The 17,832-nt window shown below is 49.7% G+C and overlaps 1 protein-coding gene across 1 annotated transcript in view; it reads right to left on the reverse strand.

Annotated features, from left to right (window-relative positions):
- TFRC (transferrin receptor) overlaps positions 1-9,256 on the reverse strand; it is a 70,663-nt gene extending 61,407 nt beyond the window's left edge. The window contains exon 1 of the mRNA XM_055382736.2: positions 9,239-9,256. The gene's annotated coding sequence lies outside the window, so the exon portion shown is untranslated. The remainder of the gene's footprint in view (positions 1-9,238) is intronic.
- Positions 9,257-17,832: the final 8,576 nt, after the last annotated feature.

Consider the following 17,832-nt stretch of genomic DNA (forward strand, 5'->3'; position numbering starts at 1 on the left):
CCCGGACGGGGCGGCTGGCCAGGCGGGGGGCTAACCCCCCCACCTCCCTCCCGGACGGGGGGCTGGCCGGGTGGGGGGCTGACCCCCCCACCTCCCTCCCGGACGGGGCGGCTGGCCGGGCAGAGGGGCTCCTCACTTCCCAGTAGGGGCGGCCGGGCAGAGGCGCCCCTCACCTCCCGGACGGGGCGGCTGGCCAGGCGGGGGGCTAACCCCCCCACCTCCCTCCCGGACGAGGTGGCTGCCGGGCAGAGGCGCTCCTCACTTCCCAGACGGGGTGGCTGCCGGGCGGAGGGGCTCCTCACTTCTCAGACAGGGCGGCTGCCGGGCAGAGGGTCTCCTCACTTCTCAGACGGGGCGGCCGGGCAGAGACGCTCCTCACATCCCGGACGGGGCGGCAGGGCAGAGGTGCTCCCCACATCTCAGACGATGGGCGGCCGGGCAGAGAGCTCCTCACTTCCCAGATGTGATGGCGGCCGGGAAGAGGCGCTCCTCGCTTCCTAGATGGGATGGCGGCCGGGCAGAGATGCTCCTCACTTTCCAGACTGGGCAGCCCGGCAGAGGGGCTCCTCACATCCCAGATGATGGGCGGCCAGGCGGAGATGCTCCTCACTTCCCAGACGGGGTGGCGGCCGGGCAGAGGCTGCAATCGTGGCACTTTGGGAGGCCAAGGCAGGCGGCTGGGAGGTGGAGGTTGCAGCAAGCCGAGATCACGCCACTGCACTCCAGCCTGGGCACCATTGAGCACTGAGTGAACGAGACTCCGTCTGCAATCCCCGCACCTCGGGAGGCCGAGGCTGGCAGATCACTCGCGGTTAGCTCCGTCTTTATTTTTAAAGGAATCTGGTCATGAGTCTGTTGACCAAGCACATCCTGGTAATCTATTGTCAGATGAGAAGTGTTCTGGATTTCCAACTTATACCATGCATGATAGATGCTGAGTTTCAAGCATAAAACTATTCTAGTTACCAAGATCATACTGCTTTTATGTTGATATAACTTAATTTTATTATTTGCTTCACCTCCCACCAGAATCACTTATTTGCTCACTTTTCTTGTCTATGCTCTAGAATGCACTTACTGCTTAAGCGGCATATTATATGAACCATCCTTTTACATTATAGTTTATTAAAAAGTGGCTTTTGCCGAGTGCGGTGGCTCACGCCTGTAATCCCAGCACTTTGGGAGGCCAAGGCAGGTGGATCACGAGGTCAGGAGATCGAGACCATCCTGGCTAACACAGTGAAACCCCGTCTCTACTAAAAATACAAAAAATTAGCCGGGCGTGATGGCGGGCGCCTGTAGTCCCAGCTACTCAGGAGGCTGAGGCAGGAGAATGGTGTGAACCGGGGAGGCAGAGCTTGCAGTAAGCCGAGATTGCGCCACTGCACTCCAGCCTGGGCAACAGAGCGAGACTCTGTCTCAAAAAAAAAAAAAAAAAGAAGTGGCTTTTCTTTTTTCTTTTTGAGACAGGGTCTCACTCACCCAGGCTGGAGTGCAGTGGCGTGAACTTGGGAGCCTCGACATCTGGGCTCAAGCCATCCTCCCACCTCAGCCTCCTGAGTAGCTGGGACTACAGGCACTCACCACCACACCCACCCTGCTAATTTATTTTTTGTAGAGACAGGATTTTACCATGTTTCCCAGGCTGGTCTTGAAGTCCCAAGCTCAACTGATCAGCCCACCTTGGCCTCCCAAATTGCTGAGATTACAGACGTGAGCCTCTGCGCCTGCCCAAAGCAGCTGTTCTTTTGCAAGGATTTATTGGTCTGTGGTGCCTCTCCCTCAGTACCCTTGCGTGGTTGTTTTCTTTTTTTCTTTTTTGTTTACTGGAGCTACCCACCATGAACTATTGGTTGGTTATTTATAAAAATATGTTTAGGTTTATGCACATCATTATATTTATTTGCCCACGTGGGCCCCTTGAGCATCAGAGCTTCCTAAAGCAGGATCTTTGCATGCCATCTCATCCCTCCTCATCAGGTATGGATACACAAACCGAGGTCCATTGAGTCCTTTTGAAGAAGGATAGCTGCAGCTAGCTGAAGGCCAAGGCAGGTGGATCACTTGAGCCCAGGAGGTTGAGGCTGCAATAAGCTGTGTTCTTGCCACTGAGAGAGAGACTCTGCCTTAAAAAAAAGTGCAAGCTGCAAAGTGGTTGCCTTTTGCTGAGGAGGTGGGTACTGGGAGCAGCAGGAATTGACTGGAAAGAGGCATGAGGACACGTTCCTTTTTTTCCCTTTTTTATTTTTTATTTTATTTTTGAGACAGTCTCGCTCTGTCACCCAGGTTGGAGTGCAATGGTGCGATCTCGGCTCACTGCAACCTCCACCTCCCAGGTTCAAGTAATTCTCCTGCTTCAGCCTCCTGAGTAGCTGGGATTACAAGTGCATGCCACCATGCCAACTAATTTTTGTTCCCTTTTCTATTTTTTACATGTAATAATTATATACATATATATGTATTTTTTAAGTGCTATTTTTGTTGCACTAAGAGTATGGCTCCCCAGGGACCACAAAGGCCTTTTAGAAGCCTCCGTATGTACTTATAGGTTATCAACAACAACAAAAAAAAACCCTCTGCTGAAACATACGCAATAGTGATTTAAAAATAAAAAGAATTTTTCACATTGGATGAGAAAGAACTTCCCAAGTTAGTTGCCTTTACAAATTCAAACATGACAGGCTATCAGCTTGGAGTGTTTTTTTAAGAGTGACAATAGTAGGCTTATGGTAAGCCCATTGTTTGACATCACCCAAACATGGCCTAGTTAATTTTGACCATGTTCACAGCAGTTGTAGAAGCAACTAGCCACACAGTACCGTACTTGTTCTGAAACACCAATCTCTACTTGTGAAAAAGTAGAGGATCACTGAAGGATCATAAGAAAAATTTCTGGACCATAGCATATCTCTGCAGCAAAAGAAAAGTAACATATTTGAATGTAAACAAAAACCTGAGACTCACCCCCACACCGCACCAATGCTCACCACACTCATAAGAAAGGAAGTGAGAATGGGAACTCCCAAAGGCCCACAGAACCTATATACAACTGTCTTTCTCTGTGAAAACAGATCAGCCCCAGAACCTCTATACGCCTCTTTCTCTGTGAATACAATAAATCAGCCCCAGAACCTATACACGCCTCTCTTTCTATGTGAAAACAATAAATCGGCCCCAGAACCTATACACGCCTCTCTTTCTATGTGAAAACAGTAAATCAGCCCAGAACCTGTATACGCCTCTCTTTCTCTGTGAAAACAATAAATCAGCCCCAGAACCTATACACGCCTCTCTTTCTATGTGAAAACCATAAATCAGCCCCAGAACCTGTATACGCCTCTCTTTCTACGTGAAAACAATAAATCAGCCAGAGAACCTATACACGCCTCTCTTTCTATGTGAAAACAATAAATCAGCCCCAGAACCTACATACGACTCTCTTTCTATGTGAAAACAATAAATCAGCCCCAGAACCTATATACGCCTCTCTTTCTATGTGAAAACAATAAATCAGCCCCAGAACCTACATACGACTCTCTTTCTATGTGAAAACAATAAATCAGCCCCAGAACCTATATACGCCTCTCTTTCTATGTGAAAACAATAAATCAGCCCCAGAACCTACATACGACTCTCTTTCTATGTGAAAACAATAAATCAGCCCCAGAACCTATATGCGCCCCTCTTTCTATGTGAAAACAATAAATCAGCCCCAGAACCTATATACGCCTCTTTCTATGTAAATACGATAGATCAGGATGCCAGAAAATATGTGATTGTCCCCTTCACATTACCTTCCTAATTAATGATTCAAAACTTTAGCAATCCATAATTTTATTTTTTTTCCTTGTACAGGGCCTACCCTGCTTCTAGATAATCCCACAACAGATACTAAATAAAACCTTACACAATTGAATTGAAGGAAGCAAGCTTTGTTTGTGTAGTACCTGAGTGAGTTTAGAGAGTACAAACATTGCCCACAACTGAGTATAATAGATATCACAAGCATCTTCCCTATATCACCTCAAACATAAAAATAAAATGCCAGGAGATTTAACGATGTGAATGGGAAAGTCCAAATTATAAGCCTTTTAGAAAAAAACTAAATAGAAAAATATCTTATTACGTTGGGATAGGAAATGATTTTTTCCTTTCCCACTCCCCGCTTTTTTTGTTTGTTTGTTTGGCAGCCTCCTGAGCCAGAGTAGGCTCAGAGACTCCAGTTTTTTGTGTTTTTGTTTGTTTGTGTTTTGAGACAGAGTCTTGCTCTGTCACCCAGGCTGGACTGCAGTGGCATGATCTTGGCTCACTGCAACCTCTGCCTTGTGGCTTTAAGCGATTCTCCTGCCTCAGCCTCCCGAGTAGCTGGGATTACAGGCACCCGCCACTACACCCAGCTAATTTTTTGTATTTTTAGTAGAGACGGGGTTTCACCATGTTGGCCAGGCTGGTCTCAATGGTCTCCTGACCTTGTGATCTGCCTGCCTCGTGATCCCTCACCCTCCCAAAGTGCTGGGATTACAGGTGTGAGCCACCGCGCCCGGCCCTGTTTTTGTTTTTAAGTAGAGATGGACCTCGGCCTCGCAAAGTGCTGGGATTACAGTTGTGAGCCACCATGCCTGGCTGGAAGTGATTTTCAAAATCAGACATAAAATGTGCAAGCCATACAAGAAAATTATTGATAAATTTTATTCTATTAAAACTCAGAATTGATATTTATTAAAAGATTCCATAAAGAAAGCAAAAATCAAGCTACAAACATTTTAACATACATAATCAAAAAATTATTTGCATACAAAATATGTTCTAATTCTTTAAACCATTTATGTGTGTTATATACACTATTCTGAAAACAAAAACCAGCACCCAAGACAGACAAAGCGTGTGGAGCTAGTGTGGCTAAGTTGAGGCGGGAAATTAATGCTGCAACAAAGTTACTGACTGTCTCCAACCTGTTTTGTGGTGTTACACGTGCATAATAATAGCTCCTTCCTCATAAGGCTCTCAGAGCTATAAACCACAGTGTGTCTAAAATACCTTGCCCAGGGTCTGGCGCGTGGCAAGAGCTCAACCAATGGTGAATGGTTGGAACTATAAATAAATAATCGTGTCAGAGCCGAGTGGGAATCAAACTCAGCTCCTTAAGTCCTCCATGACCTAGACAGGATTGTTCCAGACCATGTGGCAGAAGTTAAGGGGCCTTGGCAATGAAGGGAAGAATGCCCACACTGTTTCTCCTGTTCCTCCCTCTTTCTGTCCCTGAGGCAGTAGCTGTTTACTCCAAACTGAGTCTCCCACACATATCCAGCAGGGCTCAGCCTCAGGGGATCCATAGGATTCTGGGGGTGGACCTTTGGGAGGAGAAACCATCTCAACTAAGACACTTTCCTTTCTCGTCAGCAAAGATATTCAGAGATGGATAGCCGACTTACATTTTTATTTTCTTCATTAATTAATTTTTTTTGAGACAGGTTCTCTTTCTGTCACCTAGGCTGGAGTACAGTGGCAAGATCACTGCTCACTGCAGCCTCAACCTCCGGGGCTCCAGTGATCCTCTTGCCTCAGCCTCTCAAGTAGCTGGGACTACAGGTGTGATGCCCAGCTAATTTGTTTGTTTCTTTGGGTTTTAGTAGAGATGAGGTCTTACCATGTTGCCCAGGCTGACCGTTCCATGTCAGCCTCACAGAGTGCTGAGATTATAGGCGTGAGCCACCATGCTGGGCCAATTTACATTTTTTAATAGGAGAAACCAACTTGGCCCTAACTCAGGTGCACTGAAACCAGGAACTCTTACTCTGAATAGGTTTAGCTCATGAGATAAATTCCCCCAAATTATTGGCTCATTCGTAAATTGTCTTTTTTTTTTTTTTTTTCTGAGACGGAGTTTCACTCCTGTTGCCCAGGCTGGAGTGCAATGGCGTGATCTCGGCTCACTGCAACCTCTGCCCCACAAGTTCAAGCAATTCTCTTGCCTCAGCCTCCCAGGTAGCTGGGATTACAGGCACCTGCCACCACGACCAGCTAATTTTTTTGTATTTTCAGTAGAGATGGGGTTTCACCATGTTGGCAAGACTGGTCTTGAACTCCAGACCTCAGGTGATCCACCCGTCTCGTCCTCCCAAAGTGCTGGGATTACAGCTGTGAGCCACTGCGCCGGCCTTTTTTTTTTTTTTTTTTTTTTTTTTTTTTGAGATGGAGTCTTTCTCTGTTGCCCAGGCTGGAGTGCAGTGGCACAATCTCAGCTCACTGCAACCTCCGCCTCCCGGGTTCAAGCAATTCTTCTGCCTCAGCCTCCCGAGTAGCTGGGATTATAGGCGTGCACCACCATACCCAGCTAATTTTTGTATTTTTAGTAGAGATGCGGTTTCACCATATTGGCCAGGCTGGTCTTGAACTCCTGACCTCGTGATCCGTCCGCCTCAGCCTCCCAAACTACTGGGATTACAGGTGTGAGCCGCTGTGCCAAATTGTCTATTTTATCATAATTACATTTATGAATGTTAAGTAAGATACAAAATACAAAAATAAAAAGGAAGGGACTGAACAACAACAAAAAGAATGATTAGAAGGAGGCTGGATTCCATCAAGCGGGTCCAGGCCAGATGCTGGAGGCTCCACGGGCCCTTCTCCATGGAAGGACTGAACCCGATGCCCCTCCCTGCTGGGACGGTGGAGCTAGGAAGCTTTTCATAACAGGCCCAGTGCTTGGTGCCCATGGAGGCTAGAGCAAAAAACCTTCATGGGCCAGGCGTGGTGGCTCACGCCTGTAATCCCAGCACTTTGGAAGGCCGAGGCAGGCAGATCACCTGAGGTCAGGAGTTCGAGACCAACCTGGCTAACATGGTGAAAACCTGTCTCTACTAAAAATCCAAAAATTGGCTGGGCATGGTGGGGTGCATCTGTAATCCCAGCTACTCGGGAGGTTGAGGCAGGAGAATCACGAACCCAGGAGGCGGCTGAGATCACACCACTGCACTCCAGCCTGGGTGGCAGAGTGAGATTCCATCTCAAAAATAAAACAAAATATTTAAACCTTCATGGGATGAGCAGAGACAGCCCTGTTCACCCATTCTTATTGAATTTTGTGTCTTAGTTTTTTATTCCAAAAGCATAACGTCCACGTCCATTTCATTCTAAGACACTTTGAGGATTTGTTTGTGTCAGGAGCGCTTAGGGCCAGGAGGTTTGGTTCCTCTTCAAAACACTGAGGGAATGTGGACTTACTGTAGATAAGCTTTGGGCGAAGCAGCTCCGACCCGAAGGACACAGGCCACGCAGTCCTAGTACCCCACAGAGCCAGCAGCCAGGCATGAGTCCCAGGGATGGGGGCAGACGCCGCATCCACCTTGGGTCCCAGGGATGGGGGCAGACGCCGCATCCACCTTGGGTCCCAGGGATGGGGGCAGACGCCGCATCCACCTTGGGTCCCAGGGATGGGGGCAGACGCCGCATCCACCTTGGGTCCCAGGGATGGGGGCAGACGCCGCATCCACCTTGGGTCCCAGGGATGGGGGCAGACGCTGTATCCACCTTGTGTCCTACGAGGATGGGGCAGACGCCGTATCCACCTTGTCGCCCTCTCACAGTCAAGGGCTAGAGAGCAGAACCCAGAAGTGGGGGCCACGCTGGGTCCCCCAGCCTGTAGGTTGGCATGGGGCTTCCTCAGGGACTAAGGGAGGCCCAGAGGTGAAAGCCAAGAAATAGCCTTCCTCTCTTGTCCTCTTCCACCCTAACTGACCCCTTGGCTCCCAGCCCAGGCAGGCGCCTGGGCAGAATAAGGGCTGGACACGTGCAAGAGAAAAGGAACATCCAGGCTGCATCTCCCATGCCGACAGCTGACAGGAAGCCAGACCGAAGATCAAGAAGGGGGCACCCTAGTTTCCCCAAACCCACATGGCAAATAACTGCAGGCCTTCTGCAGGAAGTGCCATGAAAGGAAGCTGACCCGCAGAATCATCGGCTGGTATAATAACCGCCTTCCTGTGAGCCACTGCTAAAATTCTGCCACTCTTCCAGTCTTTAAGCCACACAAGCATTGCCTTCTAAGCCGAGGGAAGAATTTGCTGTATCAGGAAAATGTATTGCAACACCATTCTCAGGATTAACATGTCTCTTTACTTTAGATCTTTATTTATCTTTCTGCCAGGTGACCAAAGTAGGACCTGAAGAATTATCCTCACACCCTATCTCAAAAAAAAAAAAAAAAAAAAAAAAGGTTACTGAGCTGAGTGGGGTGGTGCAGCCCTGTAATCCCAGCCACTCAGGATGCCATGGCAGGAGCAATGCTTGCGTCCAGGAGTTTGAGATCAGCCTGGGCAATATAGCGAGACCACGTCTCTAAAAATAAAAATAAGTTACTGTGGAGAATGAATGAGTGGCTCATCCCGTGTTTTGCTGAGGGTTTTTAGATGACACCAACTTCTCAGAACCTGGCTCTGAAGATCAGTCATCCCCACAGCCAGCCCATGACCGTCTCTGCGGTAGGGTGAGCTGGCCTTTGGGTGGCTTTTGGGGAAACTGCCTTTAGCTCTACATGCCACAAGGATTTGTAAAAGCAGCTCCCAAGCAAAACCCGAGAGCAAAACTTGAGGCTCCATGGAAGACGCACGACCAACGCCCTGTTCCAGGTAAACGTAAGGCCAGGCCAGGGTCTCCCATGTCCCCCTACCCACCAGACCTACACAGAAGATAGCGCCATGGAAGTGGCATCCAGACATCGAAGGGGCAGGAGTCAGGGTGGCCCCATCTCTCCAGCAGGCAGGAGGGCCATTGGGGTCCTGGCTGCAAAGAGGCCAAGGCCCCTCCACTTGGAGACGCCTTCAGTGCTCATTTCAGCAGCCTCGTCTCGTGCTCCTCCAACTTCAGTATGTGCCTGAGTCCCCTTGGAATCGTGTTAAAATACGGATTCTGCCTCAGTAGTTTTGGGGTGGGGCCTCAGGTTCAGCCTCCCTGTGTCCCAGTCAACAGTTAGGGCTACCATACTTAGTAGCAAGCCATCTACTCATAGGTAAGTGGTCAGTAACTAAGGAGGACCAGTCAGGCCGGAAGCAGCTGGAATATTTCTCCCCATCAAGATTCATGGAACAAATAATGATAGCTAACACCAAGAAAGCACAACCACCGCTCTACACCCTTTACATGAACTCATTTAATCTTCAAATCCGCCCCAAGAACAGGTGACTAATATTATCCTATTTACAGATGAGAAAACCAAGCACAGAGAGGTCAGGAGACTCACCTAGGCTGGTGAGTAGCAAGCTGGGATTTGAACCCAGGCCACCTGGCTCTGGAGTTGTGGGTCTTGACAGATCCCGGTACTTCTGTACACTGGGGCTGTAGAATGTGAGCAGTTGCGCAAGACTCAGGATGGCGTGTGTTGTCTCGGCCGGGCTGAGACAAACATGTCTGTGATCTATTATCAGAATCTTTTCAAACTATGATGAGCTCTCCAAAGTCTGTTTCAAAATGCTGTAAGCCTTCCCCCTCACCAAGCTTGGCCCAGAAAATACCTTTTATCGTCAAACGACTTCAAAGCTTGTTTGTATTTTAATAGAAGCTTAGTTTCTTAGGAATTCTGAAACAGTGTTTAAAATAATCAGTATGGGCTTCAGGAATTTTATCTTGAACTTCCTCACTCTGGGGCACAGGTTGTATTCATGTGCTTCAAACGTTGTTGATCTGTCTTGTCTGAGTTTGTGGGGAAATGGGGCCGTGTTAACCTCTCGTTTGTTGTTTGATCCATGGCCGTGTGTGGTCACGGGAGGCACTCGTGGTGGTGAGGCTGATCGCTGGTTCAAGGATCAGAATAAGAAGGTTCCAGTCCTGCTCTGTCTCCAGTTCGCTGTGTGGCCTGATCGGCTCGTAGCCCTTCTCGGGGTCTCAGTTTCCCCATCTGTACCATGAAAGTTCTGGCTAGATGCTCCGAAGTGCTGGACGTGGTGCGTTCTTTTTGAGGGGGTCTTGATCTTTGTCAGGGTTTCCCCAACAACTGCCAATTTTCTGCATGATTTTCATGCCGAAGGGTGACTGGTTCTAGCAAAGCAAGGAGCGCCCAGTGAAGGCCCAAATGCAGGCGAGAAATTCGTGGATGAACAAGTGTTGACAGAGATCTGGGCTTCCTCTCGGTGGTTCTGGGTCCCTTCAACTTGTTCCCAGCACTCATCTTTCCTCATGTGGCCCAAGCACCTTGATATTTTATAACCTGCTTGACTTCTTCCAGTTCCGACTTCTAGCCCCTTGCTAGATTCCCTCACCATCTCCCTGCTGCCCACCCCCCCGAGTCCACACTTCTTACCAGGCTCCCAAGCCCCACGTGTTCTGCGGACCTCCCCAGAGGCCTCCTCGCCCCCCAGCCTGAGCGGCCTCTCTAACCGCATTTTCCTTCTTCCCCTGGGCTTCCCTGCGAGCCGGCCCACTGCCTGGGGTGCCCGTCCTCCCTTGCTTGACCAGTAAACGCTGACTCATCCCTCAAGACCCTCCTTGTGAAACTGCCTTTGCAAAAACCGTAACAGAAAATTACGACAGTGAGCGAGACCAGACCTATCTGACCTCATCTTTCTTCTAACCTCAAAACTGTCCTTCGTCATTCCTGGGTGTAAGCTGAACTCTCTTTGGGAAGGGATTTAGTGTATGGTTTATGGAAGAGCCCTTCCTAGAAGGCTAAACTGTTCTTATAAAACAAAGGAAAGGCCACCAGCCAGCAAGTCAAGATGAGAGCGGCTGGAATTCTAAATATTCCCAGCCATTATTCCAGAGGCCATAAGATTTGCAGCTTCCCCAGTGAGTCTTGAAGGTAACTTCACTCCAGGAGCTGACTCAGCAGACGAGAACAGTTTCCATTCCCTGTGATTTTTTTTTTTTTTTTTTTTGACATGGAGTCTCCCTCTGTTGCCCAGGCTGGAGTGCAGTGGCACAATCTCGGCTCACTGCAACCTCTGCCTCCCGGGTTCAAGCGATTCTCCTGCCTCATCCTCCTGAGTAGCTGGGACTACACGCACACACCACCATGCCCGGCTAATTTTTTTATTTTTAGTAGAGATGGGGTTTCACCATATTGGCCAGGCTGGTCTTGAACTCCTGACCTCAGGTGATCTGCCCGCCTCGGCCTCCCAAAGTGCTAAGATTACAGGTGTGAGCCACCGCGCCCGGACGGCGACTCCCTGTGATTTCACCCCCTAGCCAACCAGTCAGCACTCCGATTCACGGGCCCCTTACCCACCAAATTATCCTTAAAAACTCTGATCCCAAGTTTTCCAGGAGACTTATTTGAGTAATAATAAAACTCCGGTCTCCTGCACAGCCGGCTCTGAGTGAATTTCTCTTTCTCTATTGTAACTGCTCTGTCTTGATAAATCAGCTCTGTCTAGACAGTGGGCAAGGTGAACCCCTTGGGCGGTTACACTTGGAGAAGGGTTTTCCAAGGAGCCTTTTATGGTCTGTCCTGGTAAAGCAAGTTATCCATCATTTGTGCTTCCACTGGATCTGATGCTGATCACCGTGATTTCAGATCCACCATTTTATTCGTTTGGATGTGTTCAGCTGCAAGTAACAGACCACCTCACTAACAGTGGCTTAAGCAATAGAGACATTTAATTATCTCTCAGGGCTGGGTGCAGTGGCTCACGCCTGTAATCCCAGCACTTTGGGAGGCCGAGGCAGGCAGATCACATGAGGTCAGGAGTTCGAGACCAGCCCGGCCAACATGGTGAAACCCCATCTCTACTAAAAATACAAAAATTAGCCAGGTGTGGTGGTGCATGCCTGTAGTCCCAGCTACTCGGGAGGCTGAGGCAGGAGAATCGCTTGAACCCAGGAGGTGGAGGTTGCAGTGAGCTGAGATCACGCCACTGCACTCCAGCCTGGCAACAGAGTGAGACTCCATCTTAAAAAAGAATAATAATCCTCTCTCGGCCATCTGGCAGTGGCCCCATTAGGGTTAGTTCTTCAAGGACCTAGGACCTTTCCCTTCTATTATCCTTAGTGTGCTGGGTGTGTCTTGCCTCATGGCAACCAGATAGTGGCTGCAGCCTCAAGCATGACATCCTCACACCTCAGCATCCAAGAAGGAAGAAAGGCAGTGGGGGAAAGCACCTTTTATTCATGAGTGTATCTTTTTTTAGACGGAAAATCCTTACTGTGAAGCACCCAGTAGAGATTTCCTTATGTATAATTAATTGGCCAGTGCCAAGTCATGGGCCCACCAACCAAGACTAATCATTGACAAGGGGAATAAGATTGCATGATTAATTTCGACCAGTCATGGGTCATCCCCTGTGACTAGGTACATTCAGGCTTCTGTGGTCAAGAAATAAGAGAAATGAACTTTGGGTAGTTCATTCGGCTCCGTTGAGGTCCACGGACCAACAGCATTGGCATCAGCTGAGAATTTGCTAGAAATGCAGACTCTCAGGCCCCACATTGCACCCAATGAATCAGAAACTGCATTTGAACAAGATCCTCCAGGTGATTCGTACCCACTCATAGTCTGAGAAGTGCTATGGTTACCCGAGTCAAATTGTAAGCGCTAGTGCTTTTTTTGTTTTGTTTTGTTTTGTTTGAGACGGACTCCTGCTCTGTCACCCAGGCTGGAGTGCAGTGGCGTGATCTTGGCTTACTGCAACCTCTGCCTCCTGGGTTCAAGCGATTCCACTGCCTCAGCCTCCCGAGTAGCTGGGACTACAGGCGTGCACCACCACGCCTGGCTAATTTTTTGTGTTTTAGTAGAGACAGGGTTTCGCCATGTTAGCCAGGATGGTCTTGATCTCCTGACCTCGTGATCCACCCGCTTCGGCCTCCCAAAGTGCTGGGATTACAGGCGTGAGCCACCGTGCCCGGCCAAGCACTTTTTTTTGTGGAGTCTTACTCTTGTCATCCAGGCTGGAGTGCAGTGGTCCCTATAGGGAGTAGGGATTATGTCTTATTGATCTTTATAGGGAGCTTAGCATAATAGGTTCTCCACAAAGCTGCTTAAATAGGTGAGGAATGACTTTCTGAGTGTGGACTCCTATACCTGCTCTTGGCCTCTTTTCCTACCCTTGGTATCTATCCCTGTACTTCATTGTTTTAATCAACATATTTATTTATTTATTTGTTTTTGAGACGGAATTTCACTCTTGTTGCCCAGGCTGGAATGCAATGGCGCAATCTTGGCTCACCACAACCTCCACCTCCCAGGTTCAAGTGATTCTCCTAAATCAGCCTCCCGAGTAACTGGGATTACAGACACCTGCCACCACACCCGGCTAATTTTTGTATTTGTAGTAGAGATGGGGTTTCTTCATGTTGGTCAGGCTGGTCTCAAACTCCCGACCTCAGGCGATCCACCCACCTCGGCCTCCCAAAGTGCTGGGATTACAGGTGTGAGCCACTGCGCCTAGCCTATTTATTTTATTGTATTTATTTTATTTTATTTTAATTTTGAGATGGGGTCGCACTCTTTCACCCAGGCTGGAGTGCAAGGGAGTGATCACAGCTCACTGCAGCCTCAACCTCCTGGGCTCAAGCGTTCCTCCTACCTCAGCCTCTGGAGTAGCTGGGACCACAGGTGTGAGCAAACCACATCCAGCTAATTATTTATTTTTAAATTCTTTTTATTTTTTTGTAGAGATGGGGTCTCACTTTCTTGCCCAGGCTCGTCTCAAACTCTTGTGCTCAAGTGATTCTCCCACCCAGGCCTCTCAAAGTGCTGGGATTATGGCGTGAGCCACCGCACCCAGCCTGCCCCTGCACTTTATTAGAGGCTCCAATTTTCTTTCTTTCTTCCTTTTTTTTCAGATGGAGTCTCACTCTGTCACCCAGGCTGGAGTGCAGTGGCACGATCTTGGCTCACCACAACCTCCGCCTCCCGGGTTCACACGATTCTCCTGCCTCAGCCTCCTGAGTAGCTGGAACTACAGGCGCATGCCACCATGCTGGGCTAATTTTTGTATTTTTACTAGAGTCGGGGTTTCACTATGTTGGCCAGGCTGGTCTTGAACTCCCGACCTTGTGATCCGCCTGCCACAGCCTCCCAAAGTGCTGGGATTACAGGCATGAGTCACCGCGCCTGGGCTAGATGCTCCAATTTTCACTTCTTGACCTGACCAGGCACCTTTAAATGTCCACACTCAAGACCTGACTCTCTCAAGTGCCTGAAGTCAAAGACATCTTTTGTCCTTAAAAAACAAAATTCCTCCCATAGTCTGCAGTCATGAAAGGTCCTGGCGGTCTGGACATGTACTCACTGTTGACAGTCCTGTTGTATGTGTAGCTTTTGTTGTGAGCTGCCTCAAATGCTTTTTTGGGAGTAGGTGTGGTATAAATAATAAATAAATGAGTGAATATCTGGAAGTGTGGCTGTTTTTATTTAATCATGGGAGAATGTGGTTACCTCTGCGATAAGTCCCTCTGGCTAAGAGTAAACAGGATGGCCCGGCCCCTGTCTAGAATCTAAAAGCTGCAGGCTGATACAGAGGACGGGTGTGGTAGGAGCTGGTTTGAGACTCGACCTTCCTTTTTGGTGCAGCCTGCTGGTTGTGTAGTAGGTGAGTTTCAGAGAGGAAAAGGTCTGAAGCCTCATCACTGCCAGCAGAGCAACTGTCTGTGTGATGAAAGGATCCCTCTGCCTGGGCCTTATTTTCCCCAAGCGAATAACAAGGAATTTGGGTTAGATTGCCTCAAAAGGCCCTTTGAACTTGGCTGATGTGTGTGTTTTGAGGGAGAGGATCTGTGAGGTGCTTCCCAGAGTGAGGGTGGGGCTGACCGTGCAGGGCAGGGGGGACAGGAAATAGCACCCTGACCGCTTTCCTTCTCAACCACCTGAGGCCGTGGCCGTCTCACCGGAGCTGGGAAGGAGCTGATAAGAGGGCTTACTGGCCACCTGCCATAAAAGGATGCAGTTCCCACTCTTGAGGCTGTTCTCTCCCGGGCAGGAGGCTCAGCAACAGAGAGCCCCTGACACCCCTGCTCTGTGCTTTTGGCTTGGGGGACTGTCCCCTCTGTGCTCCAAGTGGATTCAGTGGCCAGCCTCTTCCCCACCCAGCCTCAACCAGGACAGAGCAGCCAGGACAGGGCAGGCAGAGGGAGGAAAAGGTTGCAAAAGTGGGGTGCTTGGGGCACAGACAACCCTCAGGTGCCTGGGGGATCTGAGGGGACTCCTAAGTGATGAGAAAGCAGCAAGGGAGGCCCCCCCAGTGCCTTGGTCGAGGAGAAGAGGGGCTCACATTTGCTGTGCTGCCCAGGCTGTAGTGCAGTTGTATGACCATGGCTCACTGCAGCCTCCATCTCCCAGACTCAAGTGATCCTCCAGCCACAACCTCCTGAGTAGCTGGGACTACAGGCATGTGCCAAGATGCCTGGTTAATTTTTTATTTTAAATGGAGATGGGGTCTTGCTATCTTGCCCAGGCTGGTCTCAAACTCCTGGGCTCAAGCGATTCCCCAACCTCAGCTTCCCAAAGTGCTGGGATTGCCGGCGTGAGCACCACGCTCACAGCATTGCTGGCTTTGAAGATGAAGAAGGGAGCGACAAGCCAAGGAATGCAGGTGATTGACTACCTGTAATTAGCGCGGCGGCTCACGCCTGCCATTGCCTGTTGTCCCCATCCTCTGTGGCCCTCTTGGCTTCTGTATCACTGTCACGCGTAGCAGGGCCAGGCTTGCTGAACTGAACCGAAGCAAGAAGAGAAGGGAAGGGCTGTGGGAAGCGTCCATCATGAGGCTCTGTGTCCTCCTCCCAGGCCTCGCCTGGCCTCGCTTCAATTCACCTCGGGCAGCAGCTCAACATGTGGGATTTCAAGACTAAGCCTGAAGATCAGCCAGAAGCAAGCTCCTCACCCTTGACCTGGCCGTTCCCTTCCCCGAGGCTTTGTGGCCACAGTCCTAGAAGACGGAGACATGCTTTGGACTAGCCTCTAGGAGTCAGGGCCCTTCAACACCTTTTTTTTTTTTTTTTTTGAGAGAGGATCTCACTATGTTGCCCAGGCTGGCCTTGAACTCCTGCGCTCAAGAGATCCTCCCAGACAGTCTCTCGAATAGTTGGGGCAACAGGTGCCCACGACCATACCAGCTCCGTCGCTCTTCTTGAATGTACCTGGAATCCTGGTCTGAACTGAGCGGTTGGCTGAACTTTCCTCTCTTTTTGCCTCTCTCCAGGCTGAGAGATGAGCCCTGCTAAGGAGCAGATTGCTCAGTTATAGAATATTTACAGTCTTGTGTTGTAGAGAACAGTTCACAAAGCCCCTTCTGCTTATTTCATTTTAGTTGCTGCCAGTCAGCAAGATGGATGCCATAATCATCATCTCCATGTCACAGCTGAGAAAACCAAGGCTCCGAGAGATCTGAGAAAACCAAGGCTCCTGGCTGGGCGCGGTGGCTCACACCTGTAATCCCAGCACTTTGGGAGGCCGAGGCGGGTGGATCACGAGGTCAGATCGAGACCATCCTGGCTAACATGGTGGAACCCTGTCTCTACTAAAAAATACAAAAAATTAGCTGGGCATGGTGGTGGGCGCCTGTAGTCCCAGCTACTTGGGAGGTTGAGGCAGGAGAATGGCGTGAACCTGGGAGGTGGAGCTGGCGGTGAGCTGAGATCACGCCACTGCATTCCAGCCTGGGCGACAGAGCAAGACTCCATCTCAAAAAAAAAAAAAACAAAAAAAAAAAAACAAGAAAACCAAGGCTCTGAGAGATCTCAGAAAACCAAGGCTCAGAAAGATCTGAGAAAACCAAGGCTCTGAGAGATCTATTTTCTGTTGTTGCTGTAACAACACAAATCGAGCATCTTAAAACCACACAAATGGGGTGGGCACAGTGGCTCATGCCTGTAATCCCAGCACTTTGGGAGGCCGAGGCTGGTGGATCACTTGAGGTCAGGAGTTCAAGACCAACCTGGCCAACCTGGAAAAACCCCATCTCTACTAAAAATACAAAGATTAGCCAGGCGTGGTGGTGCACACCTGTAGTGTAGTTACTCGGGAGGCTGAGGCAGGAGAATCACTTGAACCCGGGAGGCAGAGGTTGCAGTGAGTTGAGATCACGCCATTGCACTCCAGCCTGGGTGACAAGAGCAAAACTCCATCTCAAACAAACCAAAACAAAAAACCCCACAAATGTATTAGGTCACAGTTCTGTGGGTGAGAGGTCCAGTCACAGCACGGCTCACTGCTTTACAAGACCAAAATCAAGGTATAGGCCAGGCTGCCTGCCTTTCTGGAGGTTCTGGGCATGAATTCGCTTCCAGTCCTGTGCGGGCTACTGGCAGAATTCAGTTGCGTGTGGTGTGAGACGAAGGGCTTGTTTCCTGCTGGCTGCCACCTGGGGGCCCTTCTCAGCTTCTAGAGGCCACCTGCAGCCCTTGGCTTGTGGCTCTGTTCCTTCCTCTCCAAAGCCAGCGATGGTGGCTGCTGCTCATGCTTCCAAGCTGTCTGGCGTCCTTTGTGTCTTACGTCTCTTCTGCCTTTATCCAGAGCGAGTTTTCCACTTTTGAGGGCTCCCGTGATTGGAGCGGGTCCACTGGGATAACCAAGGATAAAACCTCACTCACATTTGCAAAGTCCACTTTGCCGTGTGGTATAACACAGTCACAAGTTCTGGGAATTAGGGCACGGACATCCCTGGGGACCATGATTCCGCCTACCACAGAGCGGCTTCCAAACCTGTCGCTGAGCTCGTAAGTGGCAGAGGTGGAAGCTGAAGATCCTCCGGCTGCTGAACTCTTTCCACCACATCCCTGCTGCTTTGGGCCATCATTTACATCAACCCAGCTGAGCCCAGGAAGAACACCGTCTCGAGAGAGTATTTCTGCAGGCCCTCAGTCACCCAGACTGGCTCCTCACCCCCTGCGACTGTCCCAGAA

Source organism: Gorilla gorilla, chromosome 2 (assembly GCF_029281585.2).
Source record: "Gorilla gorilla gorilla isolate KB3781 chromosome 2, NHGRI_mGorGor1-v2.1_pri, whole genome shotgun sequence".
NCBI lineage: Eukaryota > Metazoa > Chordata > Mammalia > Primates > Hominidae > Gorilla > Gorilla gorilla.